The sequence below is a fragment of the Theropithecus gelada genome, chromosome 11 (genome assembly GCF_003255815.1).
Source record: "Theropithecus gelada isolate Dixy chromosome 11, Tgel_1.0, whole genome shotgun sequence".
Taxonomy (NCBI): domain Eukaryota; kingdom Metazoa; phylum Chordata; class Mammalia; order Primates; family Cercopithecidae; genus Theropithecus; species Theropithecus gelada.
Window position 1 is genome coordinate 88247765 of NC_037679.1, and position 14597 is coordinate 88262361.

The window sequence follows — 14597 nt, forward strand, 5'->3', positions numbered from 1 at the left end:
TGGGACTCTGCCAGCTGTGTAGGGGGTGGAGTGGACAGTAAGGGCTTCATCAGGAGGAGACCACCACCCACGCAAGCTCCAGGAAGTGCCTGGAGACCATTCATTTTCCCTACTGTGAGGGCCAAGGAACTGTCCTTTTCTGGCCTCAGGTGCAGACATCCCTCAGCAACAGCCAGTTCAATACCAGTTGTCCATGCATAGAGGTACACCTGCCTGATACCTGGGGCTTCACCCAGCATTGCATACACTCTTGGCCAGGGATCCTTGGATGAGAATTATTTGTTCCCTGCTCCCAGGGGACATAAGGCAATGTCTGGGGACATTTCCATTGTTACAAGGGGGAGGGGGATGTTATTAGCATCTAGTTAGTAAGGACAGTGATGCTGCTAAACATTCTATATAATGCACAGGACAGCCCCCACCACAAAGAATTATCCAGCCTCAAATGTCCATGGTGTCAAGTTTGAGAAACAGTTGCAAACTCCTTTCTTTCTTTCCTTCCTTCCTTCCTTCCTTCCTTCCTTCCTTCCTTCCTTCCTTCNCTTTCTTTCCTTCCTTCCTTCCTTCCTTCCTTCCTTCCTTCCTTCCTTCCTTCCTTCCCTTTCCTCCCTCCCTCCCTCCCTCCTTTCCTTTTTTTCTCATTTCTTCTCTTCTCCCTCCCTCCTTTTATTACTATAACAAAACTTTTAATTTATTTTTATTTAACTTTTTATCGCATATAGCTAAGTGTACAAATCATGAACGTGCAGGTCAACGACATCTCATGAAGCAAACAAACTTACTTCATCCAGACCCACTTCAACAACCAGAACACTGTCATCCCGCCAGACACCCCTCCCATACCCCTCCAGCCACTACTCTGGCTCTTATCCTCTGAGTAAACTCTAACCTGCTTTCGAATGTCACCACCTCGTTTTCCCTGCTGTTGACCTTTGGAGTCAATGGAATCACACCAGATGTATGTGTTTTCCAAGTTCCCTTTACTTAACGGAATGTTTGTGAGATTGGTTCGCATTGTTGTGTGTGGTTGTATTTTGTTCCTTCTCGTTGCTGGATAGCATTCCATTGTGTGAATATATCACAATTTATTTGTTCATTTTACTATTTCTGGACATCTGGGTGTTTCCAGCTTCTGGCTATGACTGATAATGCTGCCATGAACCATCCTGTACATATTTTTTGATGAAGACACTTAGGCATTTCTGTAGGGCATATACTTGGCATGGAAAGGGTCACAGAGCTCATATACATCCTCTTTTATTTTCACTCAAGCTGCTTTATTCCTGCAAAAGTGCCCAGAGCCTTCTTTTAAAAACATGAACTTATCACATAACTACCAGTGACATCTCATGTCGCTATCCAGACATGGTCTAAAAACACACCAATTGTTTTCCATCGCTTTAGGATAAGACATCAAATTCTTAGCAGTACTCACAAGCATGATCTGGCTTCTGCTGGGATCTTTGAGCTCAGCCAACATGATTATCTTCCTGGATGATGCAATTCACCTTCTTTAGTTCCCTGAACTTGGAATGATGGGAGAGCGTCTCTATTAAGACCCCAGGATGTGATTAAATCTCTGGGATGGAGGTCGGGTCTGGGGGAACTAGAAGACTGTGGATATGAGAGAGGCGCTGTTTGTTCAAATGCATGCATAATGGGACTCAGTGGAATTGACTATAAATCTCTTACTAAAGAGAGCTGGGGTCAGGACATATTCCTGTGTTATTAAATAATGATACTCGGAGTGTATGAAGTGGAAAGTATGTATCCTGCCATGATGAAGATATATTTTCAGATGCAGAAGAAAAAAGTGGGACAGGGACAGTGAGTCAGGGCTGGGTGGACACCGGGAGCCCCCAGGCACACTGGGCAGTCAGGACAAGTGAGCACTGCTCCCACACCAGTGGAAGCCAGGGCCTGGGATGCCTACGTCACAAGCTCCAGGCAGAGGAGACACATGGGCCTCACCTGGATGAGTGTCTGCCACTTCCTGGCAGGACTGGCTGGAGAAGTCAATGCAGGGCGCTCTCAGGGGGCATGTGGTGGTGGCCACACCTCCCCTTGGCTGGATACAGCCTTCCTGAGGATATGGAGGGGCCCTCACAAAGGGGACAAAGGGAGCAGTACTGGACACAGGCATTATTCAGAAACCACAGGCACACACTCTTTGGTTTTGGCTGAATTCAGGATAAAAATGCCTCTGCAGGCCATCTGCAGAGAAATGCCCCCTCGCTGCCTCTTTGCAGGCACCCCGTGAGACTCCTGCCTCCAGCCAGGGCCTCCTCCAGAGGAAGACCTTACCCAGAGAAGTCTAGGGTTTGTCTCCATCTATGGAGCTGAGAAGGTTCGGCTGGGGAGTCCAAGGTGCTCACCTGGCAGGTGAGTGGAAGAGAAACTGGTTAAAGTGGGAAGATCTGACGGAAGGTAGTGAGACGTTATGGCATGGAACATAGAGGGAAATGATACATGGTCACATCTCACTACTATTCTTCTCAGGTAAAGACAACAGCTGGCCAGTCCTCGTCATTTATTAGAGAGAAAGGCACATTAACACTGGAAATCTAAATCTGTATGCCCAGTGGAGAATGATAGTAATAAAAGCAAATGTTTAGAAAGACCCTGGGAAGAGAAAGTAAAGACAAGCCACAGACAGACTGGGAAGTAATAGTTGCAAACACATATCTGGTTAAATAAAAACTAGTATAGAAAACATACGAAGAATTCTTAAAACTCAACAATAAGAAAACCCAATTAAACAATGGGCAAAGATTTGAACAGACATCTTACCAAAGAATATACACAGATGGCAAATAAGCATAAGGAAGGATGCTCAGTGTTGTATATATCACCAGGGAATTGCAAATTAAAACAACAATGAGATGCCATTATATTCCTAGCAGAACAGCTACAATCCAAAATACTGACAACACAAAATGCTGCTGGGGTTATGGAGCAACAGGAACTCTTATTCATTGCTGGTAGGAATGCAAAGTACACAGCCACTTTGGAAGAGAGTTTGGTAGTTTCTTATGAAGTTAAACATATTCTTGACATTCAACCAAGCAATTGTCCTCCTTGGCATTTACCCAAATGAGTTGAAAATTTCTGCAAAAAAAAAAAAAAAATATCTATACGTGAATGTTTAGAGCAGCTTTATTGATAATTGCCAAAAATTGGAAGCAACCAAGATATCCTTTAGTAGGTGAATGGATAAATAAACTGTGGTGTGCTATATAATGGAACATTATTAACTGATAAAAGGAAATGAATTGTTAAACCATGAAAAGACATAGAGGAACCTTAAATACATACTACCAAGTGTAAGAAGCCAGTCTGAAATGGCTATATTCTGTATTCTATATTATATTCTGTATATATTCTGCAAGACATTCTGGAAAAGGTAAAACTATAGAAACATTAAACTGATTGCTGGTTACTAGGGGTTCAGGGGGAGGAGTGGGGAGGAAAGAATAGATGGAGAAGAGGAGATTTCTAAGGCAGTGAAACTATTCTGCATTATATTATAACAGTAAATGCATGTCATTATGTATCAGTCAAGACCCTAGAATTTACAACACAAAGTGAACCCTAATATGAGCTTTGGTAAATACAAAAGGATCAGTTTAGGTCTGCCCCAAAAGCTGACATTTATATAGTATTTACTATGTTCCAGGCACTAATATAAGTGTTTTCCACATATCAGTTTACTTAATTTTTAAGACAACCCAATGAGGAAAGCATTATTATCATGACTATTTTTTGAGAGGCAACTAAGGCACAGAGACCTTAAGGAAATAGCCCAAGGCCAAAGCTGGGGCCCAGCCTTTCTACAGGGGCTGCACCTTTAGGTATTATACGATCCTGCCCTGGGTATTCTAACTCAAAAAGACCAGTAGGCTCTGAAATGATGATGTGTGATCTCAGACTCTATGGCAGTGAAAGGAAGTATACTTATAACAAAGACTACATGTCTCCTTTTAAGGGTTTTTTCTTTAATTCACAAAGCTTCGTCATATTTTACGAATGTTTCGTATTTGCTTTTAAAGTCTGACTACTTCACTGGAGACTTTGTTTTCCATTGGTAATTACTTTTTGTCATAAAAATGGGGAGTTGATATCAACTCATGACTAAAATGAAATTGAACAGGAGGAAGCATGTGCGGTGACACGTTAGACCCTCCTGTCCCGGCTAGAGCTCCCCAGCTCCCAACCTGAAGGTAACTGTCGCTACTGGTATTTTGTGCATCTGCCCAGAGAGAGTCTATGCATATGCCAGTACTTAATCATGTATTTTCTCCTTCTTTTGAAACATAATGGCCACCTTTGTCTGTTCTGTGCTTTTCCCCTAAAAATACAGCTTAGAGATATTGCAAAATACTTCTCAATAAGTTTCAGGATTCTAACATTCTGAAGTCAAACATTCAAAACCATACTTTCGACAATGATAGCATACTTTTGACAATGATAGTTAGATAAATGGAAAATGAATACCAATTTTTCTTTAGACATAGGAGATGGAGATGAAAAACGTGGTGCTTTGAGTTATTACGAAACATCCCTCACAGCTGGGGTAGGAAGCTGCCTCAGGGCAGCCTCTGCCAAGCTCTGCAGTACATGGTCTCAGGCAGCACCTGGTGCCCAGGATGCACCCCTCATCAGCCCCAGCGCTCCCTTGGAGCCAGGACAGTGTGCTCCTCTTTCATTGTGTGTGCCTTCTGCTTTGCTAGACTCCAGGGATGACACTGAGACAGCTCCAGTTTCCAGTGGCCCATCAACACAGGAACGGCAAGCTGGCCAGTGGCCCATTAAAATGGCACGTGTTCTACAATGCCTACATTTAGTGATCATCCCGTGGGACTTTTAGAGGGCATTGAATTAAACAATGCTACTTCCAATTAACATCAAAGCAAAATGTACCTGGCACTGCTGTTGTGATATCAAAAAAAGATCTTTAGTGAAATGCCCTTGGATGAATGGCCATGAAATGAATTGAATTCATTGAATGTCCTGGCCATTGCAGGCAAGAGTCCAAGTCTAACGGAGTGTGTTGCCTTTGCTGTAAGAGCGTTGGATGTGGCAGGGTGCTGTAGCTCACATCGGAGGGCACCTCTCAGGCCCTGGAGGGAAGAACTTCAAGGAAAGCACAGCGTGCCCATTTCTGCTGCTCAGCTACTCACATGCAGCTCATGTGTTCTTTCTCCAACAGACGGCCTTCTACAGGGCAGATCTGATGCTCTGACGAATGGACTGTGCTTAGAAAGGCTTACCTGCCCCTGGAACAGCCTTCTCCAGAGAGGAACAATGACATCTATGCTGCCCTTGCCTTTTAAGCATTTTCCATGGGCTGTTTCATGAGAGGTGGTGGATACCATGACTAGGAGAATGCTGCTGAGACCACAGAAATGACAGAAAGACCTTCAGCTTGGAAAATCAAAACTTGGAAATGGAATTTCCTTTTTAAAATCTTTTTATAGATTTGGGGGAATGCATGCAGTTGGATTTAGGAGTACACGTGGACATACTGTGTAGCACTAAGTCAGGGCTGTTAGTGCACCCATCACCCAAATAGTGTACACATCAAAAAGACACCCACACTCATACATCAGTCACGACACTATTCATAATGACAAAGTCATGGAATCAACCTGGGTGTCCATCAATGAATGACGGGATTAGAAATCTGGTGTGTATGGACCATAGAATACTACTCCATCATAGAAAGGAATGAAATCATATCATTTTTCAGCAACATGGATGGAACTAGAGGCCATTATCCTAAGGGAATGGTGTTTCTTGACCAGGCCTTACACAAAGAGACTTAGTTGCCAAACCTGAAAGTGCTAGAATTAGGAGCCACATGAGAGTCTGAAAAAGGTCATTTGAATCAATAATATTAATCCAAATTCAGCACTAACTAGAGCTATAAAAAGACTACACAATGTTAAAAAAATTTATTCATCCAACAAATGTCTGATGAGCACCTCAGGGGAGTCAGGCGCTGTCCTTGGTACTGGAGATAAAGCAGTCAACGCTAGGGATGAAGTTTCTGATTTCAAGAAGCTGATGAAAGCTTAGTCAGGAAAACAGATGTAAATTCAACTAGTGGTGGGCTCTAAGAAAAATAAAATAGGGCAACGAACCGCAAAGGTATGAGGCAAGGGGTGCTGGCAGGAGGGGAAGGAGACAGTGGAGAGAGGTGATGTTTTCACTGAGACCTGAACTTTAAGTCACATGTCAACTGTGAAAAACTTAGGCTAAGGGTATGCAAAAAGAGGAAAAATCAAGGGCAAAATCAGAGAAATAATAAAAAAAAGACATTATGGCTGGAGCCCAAGTAAAAGAGAGAGGAAGTTGGAGGGGCTTGATCACATGAATCCTACACCATTATGGTGAGGAGGTTGTATTTTATTAGAAGCACTGCATAAGACCATTACAGTGTTTTGTGCATGAGAGTGAAATGGTTTGTTTTACATTTTTAAGAAGCCACTACAGCTACATGGTGAGGTACAGTCTATGGGGGCAAGAGTGAAAGATATCAGCAGATGCTAACATTAGTGGGTCAAAGTCTGAGAGGGAACAGGATGCTTGTGTGGTGTCAGATTAATACCCACCATCAAGTGATCCAAGCTAACCTCACCAATGATTCGTCATATTGATGCCACATCCCAGCATCACACAGGGAGGTTATTACTGGGAAAGTATAAGTCCAGTCTAATCATGAGTAAACACAAGATAGACCCAAACTCAGAGGCATTCCAAAATCTACCTGGCCATACTCTTCAAAAGCACCAAGGTGATGAAAAATTAGAAAAAGTTGAGGGGCTGTCCTAAATTGGAGACTTAGAAGACCCAACTACTAAATGCATTGTGGGGTCCTGGATTGGATCCTCAAACAGAAAAAGGATATTAGGTGAAAAACCAGCCTGTGGTTTAGTTAATAGTATAGATAGATAAGTACAATATTCATATAATTCTCCTGGCTTTGATAATTGCATGATTGTTATATAAATTGTCAACATTAGGAAGACTGAGGTGAAAGGTACACATAAACTCTGTACAGTTTTTCCAAATTATTTTTTAATTTACACAGTGCAGTTCACTTTTTTTGTTTCTGTATTTGTTTTACAACTTTCTCTTAGTTTAAAATTATTTACAGCTAAAATGCTAAAGAGTAAAATAAAAATGCTGGTATAAACAAGGCTTTTGTGGTAGGCAGAATAATGGCTCCCCAAAGATGTTCACATCCTAATCCCTGGAACTTGTGAATATGCTAGGTAGGTTACATGGCCAAGGAGAAGTAAGGCTGCTGATGGAATTAAAAGTTTGCTAGTCAGCTGATTTTATTTTATTTTATTTTATTATTTTATTTTGTCTTTTTGAGGCAGAGCCTTGATCTGTCACCCAGGCTGGAGTGCAATGGCACAATCTTGGCTCACTGCAACCTCCACCTCCTGGTGATTCTCCTGCCTCAGCCTCCCAGGTGGCTGGGATTACAGGCATGCAGGGAATCAGATGTAAATTAGTCAGGGAAACAGATGTAAATTCAACTAGTGGTGGGCTCTAAGAAAAATAAAATAGGGCAACAAGCTGCAAAGGTATGAGGCAAGGGGTGCTGGCAGGAGGGGAAGGAGACATTAACCATGCCTGGCTAATTTTTGTATTTTTAGTAGAGACGGGGTTTTAACATGTTGGCCAGGCTGGTCTCGAACCCCTGACCTCACGTGATCCACCCCCCACCCTCAGCCTCCCAAAGTACTGGGATTACAGGCATGAGCCACTGCACCTGGCCCACTAGTCAGCTGATTTTGAAACAGGGAGATTAGCCTAAATTATCCAGGTGGAACCCAGGGTCCTTAAAGTTATAAAGGGCCAAAAGAGTCAGTTGGGAGAGGAGATACGAAGATGGATGCAGAGTAGGAGTGAATAATTTTGAGAAGGACTCAACCCACTGTTGCTGGCTTTGAAGATGGAGAATGGGGCCCCCGAGCCCAGGAATGCAGATGGACTCTTGAAATTCAAAGCAGTGAGGAAGCACATCCTCTCCTAGGACCCACAGAAGGAAAATTCAGTCGAAGGAAAACCAATACAGCACTACACCACACCCCGGCCACCACGATACACCGACACAAAAAGTAGTGTGGAGGGATAAAGCTGTTCAAAAGCTGCGGTAAGCATCCAGGAGACATTTATGTTGGCGGTTTGGACATTGGACGAGCTATAGAGATAAAATAGGTTTGATAATTTTAGAGGTGGAGTCAACAAGAACTGCAGCTAGATTGGATATTGAGGGTGAAAGAAAGGGAGGGCTCCAGACTGAGCCTTGGGTTTTTGGCTTTAGGAAGTGGGTGGATGAGAATGGGCAGGTTGAGGGAGAAGAGATGGGTGGTGGGCTCATGGTAGCCAGCCGATTCTGGCCCTGTTCTTCCGAAGCAGCCCTAGAATGCAGTCGCTCATCTCCATGGTTTTCATCACTGCTGCAGAGCGATGCTGCGTGACCCGCCAGTGTGACTCCATGTGGGTGTCCCTAAGTTTAGATGACTTTAGTTTAATTGTGTCCTTGTTGTAAATTTAGCATGTGGGTCACATGGCCTACTGCCCTTCCAGAGCTCACATTCCATCCTTCCAGAGCTGAATATGTAGTCCTCATCTTCAGGCATATTGTACACACCAGACATACCAGATGCTGTCGGGGAAAGAAAGTGGGTGACATAGAAGGAAAGTAAAGTGGCTTAAAGGAGTTTTTCTGCTCTAGCTGGGTAAAGAGGACATACTGGAAATGTCTTGAGAGTAACATTCAACGCTCACAACCTGGTACTACCATTGGTTTTGGCACCCGTGAATTTGCTGCTAGACACCATGAGCTCCTCAAAAGCAGGGACTCTGCGTGATTTATCTCTGTATCTCCAGGACTTGGTATACGGCATTCAATAGATGCTCAATAGATATCTGTTGAATGATCAAGTCAAACCCCAAGAGGGCAAAAACTGAGGCACCAGAAGCTCGATTCCAGAAAATTGTTCCCATTATGCTCCCTGTGAAATCGGAAGTAGAAGATTCTATTCTCCTCTGTGCTTCGTAAGACATGAATTCCTTCTCATCAAAATTTACTTGATAATGGAGCATACGAAATAATAAACGTACTCTACATTTTCTTTTGTAGTGGGAATTATGCAAAATAGATTTGATCAGAATTTCTGCGTTTCTTACTTATTTGACGTGAAATATTGAAGTTAACATAAAACTCATAACGCATCATACCAAAGAAACATTGATGACAAACTGATTATAGTGAATGACTGCCAGGAAAGTACAGAGTATTTAAGATTAGTCACCTTGCATAAAAAACTTGAAAGACCCTGAAATCTTACAGCTTACATATAAGAAAGATACTTGATAGGTTTTTCTCAAATTTGAGGATAATCATAAAAATATGTAACATTAAAAATATGGAGTTATAAAGCAGAAAGGAACTTTTCTAAACTACCAATAATAAAAAATAAATTTTTGTTGACTATGCTAAAATAAAAAATGAGCAATCTTTCAGTTCTTTCATAAATAAAGCAGTTACAAAATCATGGCCATGACTGTTCAAAGCCAAACAATTTAGAAAAAGGTATTACATAGGTGGTTCAAGCTGTTACTTAATAAAGACATTGTGTTATATTTTATATACTTTGTGATGCCTCTAGAATTTTCCAGCTTTTGACAGTTTGTAATTTGTTGTTGATTTCTTTGTTCAACCTAAATAAATATTCAGTAATTCAGTGTACATAATTTTGTGTTTATTTTCTTAGACATGTGCCCCCAGGTGAACTGTAGAAGCTTCAAGTCCCATAGAACCTGGGTCTGCCTCCACCACATCCCGCAATTTCTGGGGATGCTACTCTCCTCCTCTTGGTTCTGTCTACGTGGGGTCTCCAGGGTCCATCCCAAGCCAACTCAGAAAACGATCCTTCGGTGATTTCCGCAAAGGATACTGTGATGGTTGACTTTATGTGTAAACTTGAGTGGGTTAAGGGATGTCCAGATTGCTGGTAAAACATTATTTCTGCGTGTGTCTGTGAGGGTGTTTCTGGCAGAAATTAGCATTTGAATCAGTGGACTGAGTAAACCAGATTCATCCTCACCAATGCAGATGGGCCTCAGGCAGTCTGTTAGGAGACTGAATAGAACACAAAGATGGAACAATTAAAAAAGATAATACATGCATGTGGTAAAAACTATCCAACAATACAAAAGCTTGTGTATCTCTTTCTTTCTTTTCTTTTTTTTTTTTTTCTCTCTCTCTCTCTCTCCTTTTACTGGGACATCCGTGGCTGTCTCCCCTTGAACCGTGCCCCTCCTGCTTCTCAGGCCTTTGGATTCAGAATGCGAGTTACACCTTCAGCTTCCCTGTTCTCGGGCCTTTGAGTTTGGACTGGAACTCCACCACCGGCTTTCCGGGTCTCCAGCTTGCAGACGGCAGATCTTGGGACTTCTCAGCCTCCATAACTGTGTGAGCCAATTCCTATACTAAATCTCCCCATCTATCTATGTGCAGCCGACTGGTTCTCCTTCTCTGGAGAACCCCAACTAATACAGGTAGCCTCATGGTGAGTTTTCCACAAATTGTTAAACTTTCTGCAGATTTACTGGGTTACAGGGAGGACTCTGTGGCTCCTATGTGGCCTCCTCACACCCTCTCTCTGCTCCATTTCTGCCTCCTCCCTCAAAATGACAAGCCCAGAGCTCTCTTCATCTTCAAGCAGACTAATCTCACCCACACCCAAGATCCCCAAGACTCACCTTGCATGCACAGGTATTTCTATTTCCAAAAATAGGAAGCTGTACCTTAATACGTTTACATGCACACATCTTAACTGTGCAACTCAGTGAATGTTTATATCTGTGAAGCCCAGTATCGTCCATGAGATCAAAACATGGAACATTTGAGCTCTCCTAAAGTCTCTCTAGTTGCTTATTTCCATCCTTCCTCCATCCAAGTTAACCATTATTTTGGTTCCTTTCACCATAGGTCAGTTTTGCTCATCCTCGAACTTCACATAGAAGAAACTGTGCCCCCTATTAGCTTTTGTTTCTGGCTTCATTGCTCAACTTCTGGCCTGTGAGATGTATCCATGCTCTTGCCTTCAGCGTAGTTCACTCTTCTGTGTTGCTGGGTAGTATTTCACTGAATGGGCACAGAACGTGTTCACCTATTGATGGAGATTTGAGTCATTTCCAGCTCTGGGCTATTATGAATGAATTTGCGGTGAACATCCTTGTACATAACTTTTGGCCAGTATATGCCCTCATTTTTTGGAAACTGCTTGGTCTTTGGGAAGATCTATGCTTCATCCCCAGAACTTTCAAGGGCTCCCCCTCCCTCTGAGCCAACAAACTCAGTTTCTGCTCTAAGAGGAATTCTGTTGCTAGCTATTAATGTAATTACATTTCCCCACCTCATTACAATTAAGCGACTGCCTCTGTAACTAATCCTAAGAGGAAGACATGAAGAGATGGCATGTTTACCTTAGGGATAAAGCCCATTCTTGCAAGGCTGGAGGGGGATGTCTGGATTTTATTATTGATGCTTCGTGCTCTTCTGCAGGTCTGCAGAGGTGATGATGCAAATACGCTCAGAAATAATGTGACATGTTCTTGGAAGTGTGTTCATTTCCAGAGGAATTATGTACTTTGATATTTGAAACATGGAGACCATCTATTAAACACACTTTTGAGACGCTATCTCCTAATAGAAATTGTGCGTGATCAGAAAGGAGAAGTTGAGGAGACATTCTGGATTCCCTCCACCCTTTCAGAATTTCACTAGAATTGGTTCAGCAGTTCTGAGCTATTTTGACGTAAGACACAATTCCCCTAGCTCAAATCTTCTTAATTGATGCGTGATTAAGAAAAAATTTCCAACCCAGTGTAGACTAACACTTTTGTACAATATGATAAAAACGTGTTTAGGTGATGTAATGACGTTGAATTGCTGTGGACTTTTTTTTTTTTTTTTTTTTTTTTGAGACAGGGTCTTGCTGTGTCACCCAGGCTAGAGTGCAGTGACACAGTCGCAGCTCACTGCAGCCTCAACCTGCTGGGCTCAAGCTTCCTGTGTAGATGGGACTACAGGTGTATACAGACACGTTTGGTCAACTTTTCTATTTTTTTTTAAATATATATAAACGGGGTTTCACTATGCTGCCTAGGCTGGTCTTGAACATCTGGACTCAAGTGACCCACTCGCCTTAGCCTCCCAAAGTGCACTGTGAACATTTCGAAATACTCACTCTTGACTCTGTACCTGCCGCACTGAGCACCAGTCATGTGGAGCCTGCAAACCTGGGCTCATGCACAGACCACACGTTGCAGAGCACTGTGATGTGGCCACTTGCTTGGTCAGAAATTTCCTCTTGAAACAGAGTCAACAGCGTGTTCCTTTCTCTCCCTAATTTTCCTGCAAGTTTATACAGCACATGGTCAGGCTGGAGAACGTTCCCGGGGGGCCAGCTATGCCCAACCTGAGCACCCCCTTTGTGAGATAAGGGGCACTTGGGGATTGCTTGTGCTCAGATGCTTCTCTGCCTGTAAGTTTTCCCAACTTTCCTTTTGCTCAATGTGTTGCTTAAGGTATGTGTCTTTAAAATTAGCCAAGGGAAAACATACAGGGAAGTTAAATCCACTTATATTAATATCTATACATCTCTCTACATTTACATCTATGGATCCATATTCGTCTCTTATCTGTGGCTTCTGTCTTAGAAGCATTACAAAGCCAATTAAAAATGTTTTGGTGGCTCTGTCATCTTGTGGCTATCACTTTCATTCTCTTGCCTCGGTTTCTCTCTCTTTTTTTTTCTTTAGCAATAATCCTGTTTGCATTTTTTTGGCCCCTTCAACCTTTCTCCCAGCATGGAGTACATATAAGGAACAGAAACGTCAAAAGCATCAGAGAGCAGTGTTACAGTGGGTGTCTTCTATCTTAGTTTAATTAGCTCAGATAACATCTCATATACACTAACCCACTCATGGCTGTGAACATCCCATCTGCAATGGAGGGATCTGGCTAATTGAAGAGCAAAAATATGCCAGCGCTGTCAGGGTAGGGGGTGAATGGTACAGGGATAATCAGTAAAATACATACGCATTTGGCAGGGGTTTACGTTACGTATGGAATTAGCGTTCCTTAAACTAACGCAGGGTTCTGCTTTAATACATTTTCCAGGAGTCTGACAAAATGGGGTAGTAATGCACGGCTTTCTTGTGTGTTGGTAGCACATAATTTATCAGTTAGCAAAGAGCTTTCCTCCTTGTTATTAGTGTCAGGCAATTACAAACGAGGGCCCGGTTCTCCATGAAGGGACATGTCATTATTGCTAACAGATCTGACACTGGCATGCCGGGATGCCCAGAGGGGTAGAGAACAGCACTTCAGTGACGTTGGGCATGTGATGCCCTGCAGTTGGGGACAGTCAGCTGAGAGACAAGGATGCAGTCTGAACTACCTTGTTTGCTTCAGAGAAACCTCTAGAGGGAAAACATTTTGTGCCAAGGAACGATGGACCTGCCCCCCAATCACGCAGTCTGAGAGCGAGAGAGACGGACTCATAAACGGATTGAACACATTGGCTTCAAGGCTGTCCTATCGCACTGACACTAAATGTACCAAAGCACACATTTTCTTGATTGAGTTTTTGTTTTTTCCCATCACTTACAGCCAAAGAGCACTTTTCCTCCTCACGTTGTGATCTTTTAAAGAAAGACTAACGCACACTGTGGAACGTTGCGCAAACAAACATTTGATACCTCTTTGTGCCAAATGCCTCATTGGCCCCGAACCCAAACAACTCCAGAGCAGCTGAGGCTAATTTCATTATAGTGGCTGGGACTCAATGAACAGTCAGATGTGGGTAAGCTTGGCAACCACCCATCGCTTCCGGCAGGTCCAGAAGGTTTCCCAAGAGCCAAATTTTGTTCTTTGTTCATATACGAACGAAAGCAAACAAGCCCAATGCACGAGAAAATCCGTCATTTAAAAGACAATGTGAACAGCCCACTCTCTGGGCATTCGCTAAATACAGGGGCCTTTAAAAAACACGTCTCCATTTTTCACCCAGGTTTTTGGACAGGTTGAAGGGATTAGGCCACGTAAACACGACCTCTACGCCGAGAAAGAGGGAACACATTCAACAAAACCGTGACGGGTATTTGCCTAGATTGCAGGACCTAAGTTTCCAAATGTGAGATGCCTGCCTGACCGAGGAGCAGAGGACAGTGGTTGACACTTTGTACCTGATGCCTGTTGCCTCCCGTCTCACACTCCCCCATTCACCTTCTAACTGCCATGGTTACCGCCAGAGCCAGCGACCTGCAGATTAGGCTGCACTCACCTCTGCTGCCTCAAGTATTTCTTGCTCTGCCCTGAGGCTTCTGTGCAGCTGTCACATGGGTACCTGGGGGAAGCTGCCTAGACCGTGACCAACTGTCCTACGTTACCCAGGCATAAAGAGTTTCCCGGGATGTGAGGCTTTCGGTGGTAAAACCAGGTCAGTTCTGGACAAACCAGGACAGTTGGTCTCCCTCTTGCTCAGCGAGAGGCTGCATGTACA

The 14597-nt window shown here is 43.1% G+C and overlaps 1 protein-coding gene across 1 annotated transcript in view; it reads right to left on the bottom strand.

The window, feature by feature from the left end:
* Positions 1–14597, bottom strand: part of TMEM132D (transmembrane protein 132D) — an 832282-nt gene that overhangs the window by 44016 nt on the left and 773669 nt on the right. The window lies entirely within an intron of this gene.